Source organism: Dermacentor silvarum, chromosome 3 (genome assembly GCF_013339745.2).
Source record: "Dermacentor silvarum isolate Dsil-2018 chromosome 3, BIME_Dsil_1.4, whole genome shotgun sequence".
Classification (NCBI taxonomy): Eukaryota; Metazoa; Arthropoda; class Arachnida; order Ixodida; family Ixodidae; genus Dermacentor; species Dermacentor silvarum.
Window position 1 is genome coordinate 89037763 of NC_051156.1, and position 12273 is coordinate 89050035.

The 12273-nt window shown below is 44.9% G+C and overlaps 1 long non-coding RNA gene across 1 annotated transcript; it reads left to right on the forward strand.

The window, feature by feature from the left end:
- The first annotated feature begins 9030 nt into the window (after positions 1 to 9030).
- LOC125944505 (uncharacterized) lies at positions 9031 to 10632 on the forward strand. Its single transcript, XR_007466243.1, has 3 exons — positions 9031 to 9102; positions 9889 to 9943; positions 10490 to 10632. It is a non-coding gene; the product is annotated as an uncharacterized LOC125944505 (long non-coding RNA).
- Positions 10633 to 12273: the final 1641 nt, after the last annotated feature.

Here is a 12273-nt window from a genome sequence, read left to right on the forward strand (position 1 = left end):
CGCACATACGAACGTGTACACCGTCGCTTCTTTTGGCCACGTCTCGCCCGCTCCGTGCAGCGCTACGTTGCCGCTTGAGAGCCCTGTCAGCGTCGGAAGGAGCCCTCAACACTTCCAGCTTGATGTCTCCAGCCAATTGCCATCCCGCCCGAGCCCATTTTTCAGTGTTGGTCTAGACCTTCTTGGACCATTTCCTCTCTAGGGCTCCGGAAATAAATCGGTCGCCGTCGCTACTGATTACGCTACGCGGTACGCAATCACAAGAGCCCTCCCGACAAGCTGTGCTACTGACGTCGCTGACTTTCCTCTCTACGACATCATTTTAGGGCACGGTGCTCTGCGCCAATTACTCACTGACCATGGCCGTAGTTTTCTCTCGGCTGTTGTAAAGGACATCATCCGCTCTTGCTCAACAAAGCACAAGTTCAGCATGTCCTACCACCCACAGACCAACGGCCTCACGGAGCGCCTCAAGCGGGCCATCACCGACATGCTTTCGAAGTACGTTGCGGCCGACCACCACGACTGCGATCTTCATTTACTATATGTGACGTTCGCGTATAATTCATCGCGTCATGACACAGCCGGCTATTCACCATTCTATCTCCTATACGGCCGAGAACCCGCGTTGTCCTTGGATACTTAGCTGCCCTTGCCCGCACGTTCAGCCACTGAATACGCCCGAGACGCGATCGCACACGCCGACCCCGCGCGCCAGTTCGCCCGCACCCGTCTAGAGACCTCACAGGGGCATCAGAGACGCCTCTGTGATTGCCACCATCGCGACGTGCACTTTTCTCAGGGTTCTCTGGTGCTTCTCTGTTCACCTATCCGCCATGTGGGCCTTTCCGAAAAGCTGCTGTCGCGCTACACTGGCCCACCGTATGGTGCGACAAGTGACCGATGTAACGTATAAAATCATCCCCGCCGACCTCTCCGCGTCATCGTCAGCTGCAAGTGACATCGTTCACGTCTCGAGACTAAAGCCATACCACACCTTTAATCGCGGATGTGTAGCTTAAGCACCGGGCCGGTTCTTCTACTGCCGGGGGCGATGTTACGGAACAGCCGCCACAGTGTGGCTGTACTGAGGAGAAGGAAGACGACGTGTTCTCGCTTGATATAGCGTTGCCATTTTGGCCTCCGTTAGCTTCCCTGTAAATAAATTGTAAATAGCCTCGGGCACCAGCTACATGTAACAATATACAAGAAATAAAAATACACAAAATAAACACACAGAAGAACAAGAAATAAATAGATATGAACAGGGGGTATACAAAGTAATTCATAAAATGCAAGAAACTTTATACAGAATATGTTAATATGTACGAGTACATGTAACAATAAGCAATAACTAATCTCCTACCTTAAACAGTTTTCCTGCAACAAGGTTTTGAACGATGATATGTTAACATAAGTAGCTATGCGCAATGGTAAGTTATTACATCCTACTATTGTGCAAGGAATAAATGATCTTGCGTAAAGAGATGAGCGGCAAGTTATGCGTTTTACTTTGTTAGGGCAGTCACGGCGCGGGAAAACTGCCGGGGGTGGCGAAAAAAAGTCATCGTGAAGCGTGGAATGGTGATTCAGTTTATGAAATAATGTTAGGCGAGCAAAGTGGCATCGACGGGATAACGGTCCCAACTCGGCACGTTGTTTTAATGGTGTGACGCTGGTGAAGCGTGAATAATCTGTAAAGATGAAGCGAACGCCGCGATTTTGCAGGGATTAAATGTTGTTGATGACGTATGCTTGATCAGGATTCGATATGGCGAAAGCATATTCAATTTCTGGGCGAATCAGCGTGATATAAGCAAGTTTTATTACGTGCGAAGACGCGTGCTTGGGGTTACGTATAAAAAGACCGAATGCTCGGTTAGCAGCTACTAAGATGGTGTTAATATGGTAATGCCAAGGTAAATGAGACTCATACTAAAGATGAAGGCCGAGGTACTTGCAAGTCGGGGTACGTTCTAGGCTAGCATTATTGAGAAAGTAGGCTGTAGGAAGTCGACTGGAATGGGTGATAAATGACATTAGCTTTGTTTTAGGCGCATTTAGAGACTTTATCCACGAGGAACACCAAGCAGTCACCGTATCAAGATTAGTTTGTAGGGAAAGGCGGTCAGCGTCATTAGTTATATTACAATATATAACACAATCGTCTGCGAACAATCTAGTTTGAGATGAGACACATTTGGGCAAATAACTAATAAAAATTAAGAAATGTCGGGGACCAAGTAGGCTGCCATAGCGGGCACCAGTTAAGGGAACAGAAGGGGAGTTACTGCGATTAGCACAGGTTAATTGTTGTCTGTTGGAGAGGAACTCTTTAATCCATGCATAAACGTTTGGGTCATTATTTAGGTGTGTTAATTTTGTAGAAGCCTGTGTTGAGGAACGCGACAAAAAGCTTTAGAGAAATCAAGAAACGCCGTGTCAGCTTGAAATGCTTCGTTAAATGCGGCAAATTTATCGTTTGTAAATCCGGCGAGTTGGATGTCACATGAAAAACACCTGCGAAAACCGTGTTGTCATTGAAAATGATATCAGCTGTTCTAGGTAATTGATGACTTGTGTACGTATGACGTGCTCAAGAAGTTTACATATGTTGCTAATTAATGAGATAAGACGATAGTTAAGTGAAACAGAAGGATCACCCAATTTTAAATTTGGTGTTATTTTTGCTATTCGCCAGTCATGATGCATTATGCCTCATGACAATGATTATGAAAACAAGGCTGATAACACTTGATAAAGGTTTAGAGAGGCGTTTTTAGGTATCTTATTATTGAACTGTTACTGATGCCGTAACTGATGCCAAGAAAAGGGGAAAGAATACCGTCAAGTTGCTTTTATGCAGCTTTTTGTTCCTAGTCCTGCTTTTTTTTTCTTCTTTGTAAGAAAGAGAGGAAAAATGCGAAAATAAAGTTGAAGTTGAAGTTGAAACCAAGGTGATCAGAGCTAGTAGTAATTTTGAGATTATTTAACTGGGCAAGATCACCAGATTCACTGATGACAATTTCTGGCATGAAAAGTTTAGGCAATGGCTTCAATATCGGCGTAGAAGTTATGTCTTTATTGGTCAACACTGGTGACTATGCACCGTTAAGGAGCTGCGAACCCTCAGGTTCAGTGACTGGTTCTGCGTCAGCAATACTCAGTACTATATCAGGATAGGTATTCGGATTCGTGACGCACCAGAATCTATGAGAATTATTTGTTAACATAATATACAGGTCATTACTGAACAAATTACGACTGGTTGTTCGAAGCAGCGACTGATAAAATCGACTGATCGCAATTCTTGTACTTGTTCCAACATGACAGAAGATCTGCATGTGTTCACTGCTTGGTGGTACAAACATTTTTTTTTCTTATTCTTAGGACGACGAAGAGGATGTGTGAACCAGGTGAATTTTTATGATATCGGATGTTGATGATTGGCGCATATTTATCAACAAGGTTAGACAATGAGGTTTTGAGCGAAATACAGTTTAGTTCAATTGTGCGACATGAATTATGAGCCAGGAAGTTCTCAGAAATGGTATGTAATTGGGAGTTATTCACCTCAAAGTTAGCGCGCATGTAGCAATGAATTTGCGCAATGGTAGTTTTCGTTTAAGCGAATGGATGAGTGATGCAACCGGTGATAATGTCGTGATCGGATAAACCATTTAAATGCGATGTATCAGAAATAACGACTGTGTTGTTTGTTGGGACGAGATCAAGGATGTTTGCCGTGGTAGCGGAGCGACTGGTAGGACTAATATTAAGTTGAGCCAGAGAAATATCTAAGCAGGAATGAAGGTGTCGGCTTCTTTTATGACTGGATTTAACACAAATAGTAGGCCAATGAATGTTTGGAAAAATAAAGCCGCCAAACACGATGAAAATATAGTTTGGAAAACGCACATGTAAGTCACTGATCAGTCTATGAGATTCACGAGAAAATTCGTGAGACATATTGCCGGCTGGTAGAAAGCGCCAATAATAACATCAGTAACTCTTAATTTACGCCGTTTCCCTACACATTCAAGGAGCAACAACAAGGAGAAAATCAGATAATTGTTTCTTTGTGGCTATCAGGACACTATCCCCTTTTCTATTTCTTCTGTCACAACGAAAAAAGGCTAAATTCAGATTCACTGAGAAGAATGCTATCATCCGGAATGGAATCATCCAGCCAAGTTTCAGTCAATACCAGAAGTGAAGCGCACGCAGAATCCACGAGAGAATAAAGGGCGACCATTTTGGAAGGAATACTTCTAGTGTTTGTGAAAAGTAAATTGGTATCACTCTTGCGTTGCGCCAGCAACTTCAACTCATTGAATATCCATTGTAAGCAACCTAGCACATCGGCGTCACTAGCCTTGTCTCTGAGGTGTTTGCCTTGTAGTCGGACTAAACGACGAACATTTATTTAAACATGCTGAGTTCAGCCTTTGGCTTTTTTATTACAGAATGTAGACTGTCTCTACCACGAAAAACGTCTCTACGGGCCAGCGGACGCCGACGAAATGCATTACCTCTTGGCGAGCTGTTGCTTGAATTCCAGGGTGGCGTGAACACCCTGCTTTCGTTCTTTTGCCTTTGCGATGTTACTGAGCTTCTATTTACTGTAACAATGTTTTTTTAAGGATTGTAGAAGGGTGGTCCAATAATGCAGGTTTGTTCTTATTTCCATTTACTCTCCCCTTTACCGTACGTTACCAAACATTTCATCAAGCGAGCGTCAAGCTGTGAAATTGCAATTAGGATCCTTAAAGCATTCCGGGGAGTCGGGTTGGCACATGACCTTGAGCAAATTCTTGCACAGCTGTACTCAGCACCACAAATCAGACCGCTTTATCTTGAACAACCGCTATTTCTATGTCCTCGGAGAAGGTGTAGCGTTTCTGAACGGGTCGCGTACTTTCTGCGGAACTAGGCCTTTACCTGTCACACAAACTAACTTAAGAAGCACCGCATGTGACGATCGTGACGAAGGAAAGAAGTCCACTCAGCTGAAGAAAATGGACACAAAAGCAATGGTTACTAAGAATGTGCTTAAGAAGAACATGTTCTTGGGCAAGTCGGCATACAAAAGATGGCATATTATTATATTTCATCGAGAATTACAACACCACAAACCAAAAGACACATAAGCTGCAAAGGTGGTTACCAATAACTGTTTGTTCAAATTCAAGAGAATATATGTAGAATTTGTTCATATAATAGCAGAGCATTCGTCCAAGCTTGTGCGCTCGCACCTTCTACTCAGTAGAGAACAGTCGCTCACAAGCCAAATTTTGGGCAAGGACACCATGCCAACAACCCAATTATTATTGCGTACGAAAGGTTCAGATAGCACAGCCATTATAGTGCATTTCACTGCAGTGATGACGTCGTGTGACTTATGCATTCCTTAAGAAAAGCTTTCTTTTTTCTTTTACCCCTAGTTCCCTGACTGGCCATTGGTAGATATCTTGCCATGTAAAATTGCTCATTCCCGGAGACGGTGTTTTCCAAACTGGGTCAACTCCGTACAGTGTGTGAAATCAAGCCTTCGACGGACACCCATCTGGTCGGGAAGAATCATTGAATAAAAAGGTGACGACGCCGACCACCAAGGAGAAAAACAATGTACTAACGTTTCGGCAACCAGAATGGGTGCCTTGTTCACAATCAAAACGTTAATAAATCGTTTTTCTCTTTTGTGGACGGCGGCGTCGCCTTTTTATCCGTACAGTGTAATGGTCAACTGGATCGATCCCGGAAAGTACGTAGCTCAAGGTGATGACTTGGTGAGATGATATTTGCTGTATATGATTTCGCAATACTCAAACAGTATAGGACCTCGCAAGGCTTTCAATGTTTTTTGCAACGCGAGTCGATCCTATAGATTCAATGGTAATAAATATGATAATGTGAAGGTACCGCATGTGCACCCATAACTTTATTTGCCTCTTCCACCATGTTTGGGGTCGATGTTTGGCCGGGTAGAAGTAGCGAGAGGCATCTCGCACAGCTGTGGCGATAAGAGGGCAAGCAGTAAAAACATCTACAGGACAAAGGGCGTTTGCAAAAACGCAGAACATCTGGCCGAATAGATTCAGCGGCAGGTCGCCGTCCTGGCGCCGGAAGCATGGTAGAGGAGGAGGGGGGTAAGGGATAAATTATGAAGTGTTCATCACAGATGTTTAAACTTTATGTATCGCTATGTTTATTACAATTCGTTCTTCACAACTCACGAAACACCGTGTAAGACTGCAAGTCATCGCTGCTCCCACCTCATATACCAAGCCGCCATATAAACTTACGTTTGCCACTTTACAAAAGAGGAAACAAATATATAAGTTCTGTAGTGCGCTGCCTCGATGACGCATCTGCCACTGGGGTGCTATGCAGGATGCGCCGAGTTTCTCGTTCACACGAGTTTTACCCGAGTTTGCTCGATGGCAGTCAGTGAACGGAGATAGCAAGGAACGTGCAAAAACAGCAGGCAAAAAGAAATGTCGAGATAAAGCCGCGTATGACAACATGAGCGCACCCTGCGCGGCACAGTGCTTCCGCGCTTCAAGCACAGAAGACTGCGCAACAAAACGTGCCAGCGCCGCGTATTGTTATCAACGTATTATCGCAATTTAGCAATACCGTCACTGTCCCGCTGTATATCTGCACACTTGCCGTGAGCCGTTTGCCACGCCTTTCTCGGGCGCGTCAAGGGCGTGCCTCCTCTTTCGGGCATTATATGTCTATCCTCCTTCGAATGCGAACGGGGCACATGCGGTGCATTCTTGCACCTACACTTTCCCTCACTCAAATACTTTAAAATACAACAAATAAAATAATGAACATTTTATTTCTTAAAGTATCTGTTTTTCGTTTTGAATGCTATAAATTTGGGATGACAAACGGAGATCAAGAGAATTATTAAATTTTGCACTTTTTTGCCGCGAGTGACGACAGTGAGGTGAAAGCTTACAAGCGGATACATTCTAGAGGGTCGCACGCACGAGGGAGTTCATACGGTGAGCAGTCGCCAGGGGCGCTGCAGCGCTATGTTCGATTAAGTCAGTCATGACAATGATCTGTCCATTCCCTGTCTATTAGGGGAATGGCAACGCAGCGCTGTAGCGTGACTGTTCACCGCAGGTGCTTCACTGAGGCGGCTATTAAGGCCGCCGCTTTACCGACTGAAACGACACTCCAGCCATATATAGAGGGGAGCAACGGCTGTAGCCTGTCGCTTCAAAGTGGCGGTGCTGTATTCTAGGATCCGTAGTGACGCAGCACAGTGAAAATGCGCCAGTTTATCTGCGTGCGCGAAGCCTCCGCAATGCAGTGCGATGAAGGAGAGTGCTGCCCAGCGACACAATACATTGCTTGTTATCGCTAAAGCCCCTATATTTGTAAATATAAATATAGGGGCTTTAGTTATCGCTTGCCCAGTGAAGGTGCCTCCGTGCGCATGTACGCAGAATTTGAGTGTTTTGTTCACTCTAATGTGCTTGCCGATTGCCGATGCTGCTGAGCTAACAGCGATCGCAGATGGATTTCGCAACGACAGCGCAGAAGTCGCATTTTGGCGGGTGAGGGCTTTTGTGTGGAGTTAGGAAATTAAACTTCCGACGCAGGCAGGTGTTTCAACGCTTTAGTGTGTCGTGCTTGTGATGAAGAAATGGCATCGCACTGGGTCTAGAAAAGCGAGCGTTTCTCGACGCTGACCGTGTTTGCGACACTGCGGCTCTGATACATCACCGATGACAGAGCAGCCATCTCAAACGACAGCTGCGATACGTTGTCGTTGGAAAACACTACGCACTGCTCAGCATCGTCGTTCACCACGGCGCATGGACGCCTTGCAAGCAGTTACAGTGGCGTCCCGATAATTATTTCCTATGCGCTACATTGCCACATTGCAAGCAATGAAACAATGTTGTAGAGCCATGACAGCACAAGAAGTTATATGCATAAGCCAGTAAAAGTCAACGCTTTGTTTTTGATAGGGGTGTTCAGTTCATCACCGATAACAGTGCGTTTTGTGTGTGTTATTTCGTTTCGGCGGTCAAGATTGTTGATGCCTCTCCGTTCCGCACCACGTCGCTGTTGCCGAAAAATAGGTTGGGTGCGGCCCAAACGTGGTGGGCGCGCGCACAAGTTACATGCCTTGCGTGGGGCGTGACCTATGGTTTTGATTGACAGGCGAACTCGTGCGAAACTCCTACATCGCGAAAACCCTCTCGAGTTGAACTCGGGAACATGGCGGCGGCAGCAGCAGCCTGTGTCATTGCATTCAGCGGCAGCAAGCGTCAATATGACCGTCTGGACCCGTTCACCTACATGACCGACGTAGAGTTTCAGCGTCATTTTTGCCTTTCCAAAACGTCAGTGCGCTGGCTGTGTGACGAGTTATAGCGAAGGCCCTCGTCTTGACCCATGCTTTCCGAGCACAGACTCACCCCCGTATTCTTAAACACGCCTTCACTCAACGCTTCTCCTCGACTCAGCCAAGTCGAGGCGACAAGCGTTCCTTCACTCGAGGCGCCGTTGCGTTTCATGAACACTACTTCACTTTTCCTCCGCCAAGGAACGCCTTGAAAATGCTCCCTTGACTCGAGTGAAGTGCACCGACCGAGAAAAGCGTCTGATATCGAGGCTATTCTTAAATGCGCTTAGCAAAAGCCCAATTATTTAAGACAGATATGTGTTTCCGTTAATTTGGCTTTGTTATCAAATGACAACACGGCGCAATGCACAAATTTAGCTCGGCAGCGCTGCCACTGTTAGCGTTCGACTGATAGATCAAGCGGGAGCTGTGTTTGAGGTCTGGCAACGATCCCACCCCAGCAGGTGAGCATGGCGCATGGCTGAGAAATAAGAAAATTTGCGCCCGCATTTGTCTGCTGCTCATTGTTTCCTTGTGCTTAATTTGCGGTTCACGCTGCAGTTGTTAATCGTGGTTATTATGGATGATTTTGTCCGTGTGTGTACAGTGATCGAGCCGGATTGACTTCGAAGGAGGCAACGCATGGAATGGTTGATGGGCAGCTTTGTTTAACTTCAAGACCATGTGCTGCTGAAAGCTTTCTGAAAGCAACAGGACAAAAAATAAGGGTGAGTGAGCAGTTTTTGTATGGAAGCACATTACGCTGTTGCGGTTCTCGTGAAGTTGCCGCCGCGCTATCAATAAAACGTGGCCGATGTATCCAAGCATGACTGGCACCAGTTGCTCATGCTGCGGGCATTAGCACCCGAAGCAGACTATTCGAGGCAGCATAAGATTGCGCGAGACATTCCCTTTTTTTTGCATTGGAGCTTGTGGGAGATTCGGCGTGACAATCTGTTATCGGTTCAGTTGTTTAAACATAAATGCACAAAGCACCGCTCCACGACTGTGTCCGATGATCATTCCACTATCGCGTAGGAAATATTTCAGTAGAGAAGAAGCAGTTGTAGTATGCATGTGGCAGAATGCGTATCGTTGTGTGCGTAGCTCCGGTAGTTTTATGGAAACAAACGTTTTTCAGTCCTGTACTTTATTTTAGAAGCCGTGGTGGTTAGTCGGTTTGTTCAAATTGCAGAACATATCGTCAGTGAACCAGCACTGGTGCCTGCATTTCCAGTGCTGCTTCACTTCACATATAAGCTCCGCAATCTTTTATTCTTCCGAAAATTCACTTCTCAGTAGTTCATTACCAGCATTAGTGTTTGTTCGTCTTACCTTTTTCAATGTGCTATGTCGTAGCATCTCCTGCACGTCCCATAAACTGTGCTTTCAAGTTCACGCAGCGCCCGCATTTTTTTTAGTTGTGCTCTATCTTTTCGTTTCAGTTGCTTACCTGCACTGAACGTGGCGTGCGAACGCCCTATGTACATATCATTTTTGGTATTCTGCTGCAGGATGTGGGCCTTGGAAAGACCAGCTGATGGAAAAAATCAACGTCTGTGTTGCACGGTAAGACAATGCAACTGACGTGAAAGCATCGATAGATACGGTGTCTGCCTATGGAAATGCACCATCTCGCTTCCCTGAAAGAACTTAGGTGCTGCGGAAGTACTTGACTGAACAGCCCGGTAGTTAGTCTGTGCTTATTTTTCATACTTATCATTAATAATATAGATGTTATGTCTGGCCACATTGACAAAATGGCGTGCATTGACATGCACGCCGTGTTATTTAAAACAGCAAACATGAAACAGCTATGCAGTAATGAAATCAAACTCATATTTCGTTCCTCTTCAACAGTCATATATTCTTGTTTTGAAGAGCATAGTCATGATTATGATGCGCGAAGTCATGAGTTGCCCATAAAGTGTTACAGCTGAGACGTGAGCTTTCTTACTGCCCACAATTTGTAATGCAGCACTTTAGTATTTAGTGGAATGTTGAAGCTACTTTTGCATGAGCAAGTGTGCATCCAGAAATATGCCATAATTTTAATGGTTGTTCTCAGCTCTGCGGAACTCATGGTAGTAATGCGCTCTATACTGTATTTTTCAGCAACGCCATTGTGACAGTCTGCATCACCATTTGGCCTGTTGTGGGATCCCACAAGACACGCTCTGTTCCTCGGTCAATTACTGAACTTCTGCAAGCCCCATGGAAGCCAACTGTGATCCGCATCGACTGGAACAAATTCATTGTTCCGGCCTTCATAATTAATGTTTAAGCTGAAGTTAGAAACGGAGCTGACATAGCGTATATTCTGTAAGAATTTACCACTGCATACCGTCGGTTGGCCACACCCGACGGTATGCTACTGTCTAGAACACTGCTAGTCTACTGTCTAGAACACGGATGGCGTTTTATTCTAGAATAGCTTTGTCAGTAGTGCTACTGCTTGTGTTTGTAGGATCCGAGTCCACGCTCTTTTTCCAATCCCATCAGAACACAAAAGACGAGGATAATTTTAATTTATTGTTTCAGAGATTGACCCTTGGACTGACAAGAAATTATTCAGTGATACAGACTGCTTTAATAAATATGGCTTAAGAAACCTGGAAGAAAAATACAGACTTAAGCTGCAAAGTGCCTATGAAGGCAGATTTATGAAAAATGCCTTTTGTGGTGATGTTTGAGCTGTTAGGATGTCAGAAAGGAGATAGATGTTTTAGCCAAAATAGTGCGACAACGACTACAGTGCAGCAGTACACATTAACTGGAGCTCCACTCTTCTCCCCCTGCACACCAACGCAAGCGCAGCACCCTTGAAAAGGCAGTTGCTCTGCATGGTTGCGTTGGCAGCCTGGTTCCTGCATAAGAGAAGGGGTTGGTTATAAACATACAATGATGTTAACCCACATAAAAACTAGCTTAGGTACAGTATTCGTTTTCATCAGTTTACTTTTTGCAGTAAATGCATTCATTAAAGATTTTCATTGTGTTCAGGAAGCCGATTTTTTTACATTGATAAGTTCGGACTGTTTTCATTCATATTTGCAAAGATACAGTTTTAGGCTGGTTTGGCGTTTGCACAGCCAGACCGACATACACCAATCTAACACTTACACAATGCACTCACTAATAGCTGCAATGTGCACAACAAATATATGTGAAATATATCTGCTACCACTTGCTAGCGTTTTCTGTATTAGGAGCTGGGCCAACTGCTACAGCTTTTTTATTACAATAAAGATAATGTGATGTACAAAAACTATCCTCTCTTGTATTGTTATTCAATGTTTTGTATTGGAATAAAATATTGCATTCCCTCTGTATACGTGCCAGGTATAATTATGAAAACCATTTCATGGTTGCTCACTTCCTCGTTGGGCTTGGATGTTCATAAGCATAAGCTAATTAAACTAAATATTTTGAAGCAAGGCTCACGTAATTATTGCTAACGACTGTAAATAACAGCTACTGTCACACGTCCCACGCAAAAAACAGTATACTTTTTTTTTGGTTTCCCTATAGCAACTAAATGCATGAAATTATAGAGAAACAGAAAAGTGAACGCACCTGGTCGTTTTAGAGAAGCTCGCCTTGCTGTGGTACGCTACGCCGTCCTTGGAATAGCGTAGTAAGTGATGCACCCGAGTACAAACCGCTCAGGCGGAGCGAATTCCGGCGCTCGCGCAGCCAGACCAGCATCCAGCAATCGAGCACACAGGCAATACACCCACTAACGGCAGGAATCTTCGCAGTTGTCGTCTTTTCATAGGTTTGAAGTGCGCCGCAGTTATGTATCGTGCAGCGTTTCAAATGGTGCGGCTTTGTATGATCCCGCGCGAGAAACACGGCACTGGCGCTGATATAGTCGTTTCGGAGCACTCGCACGAAGA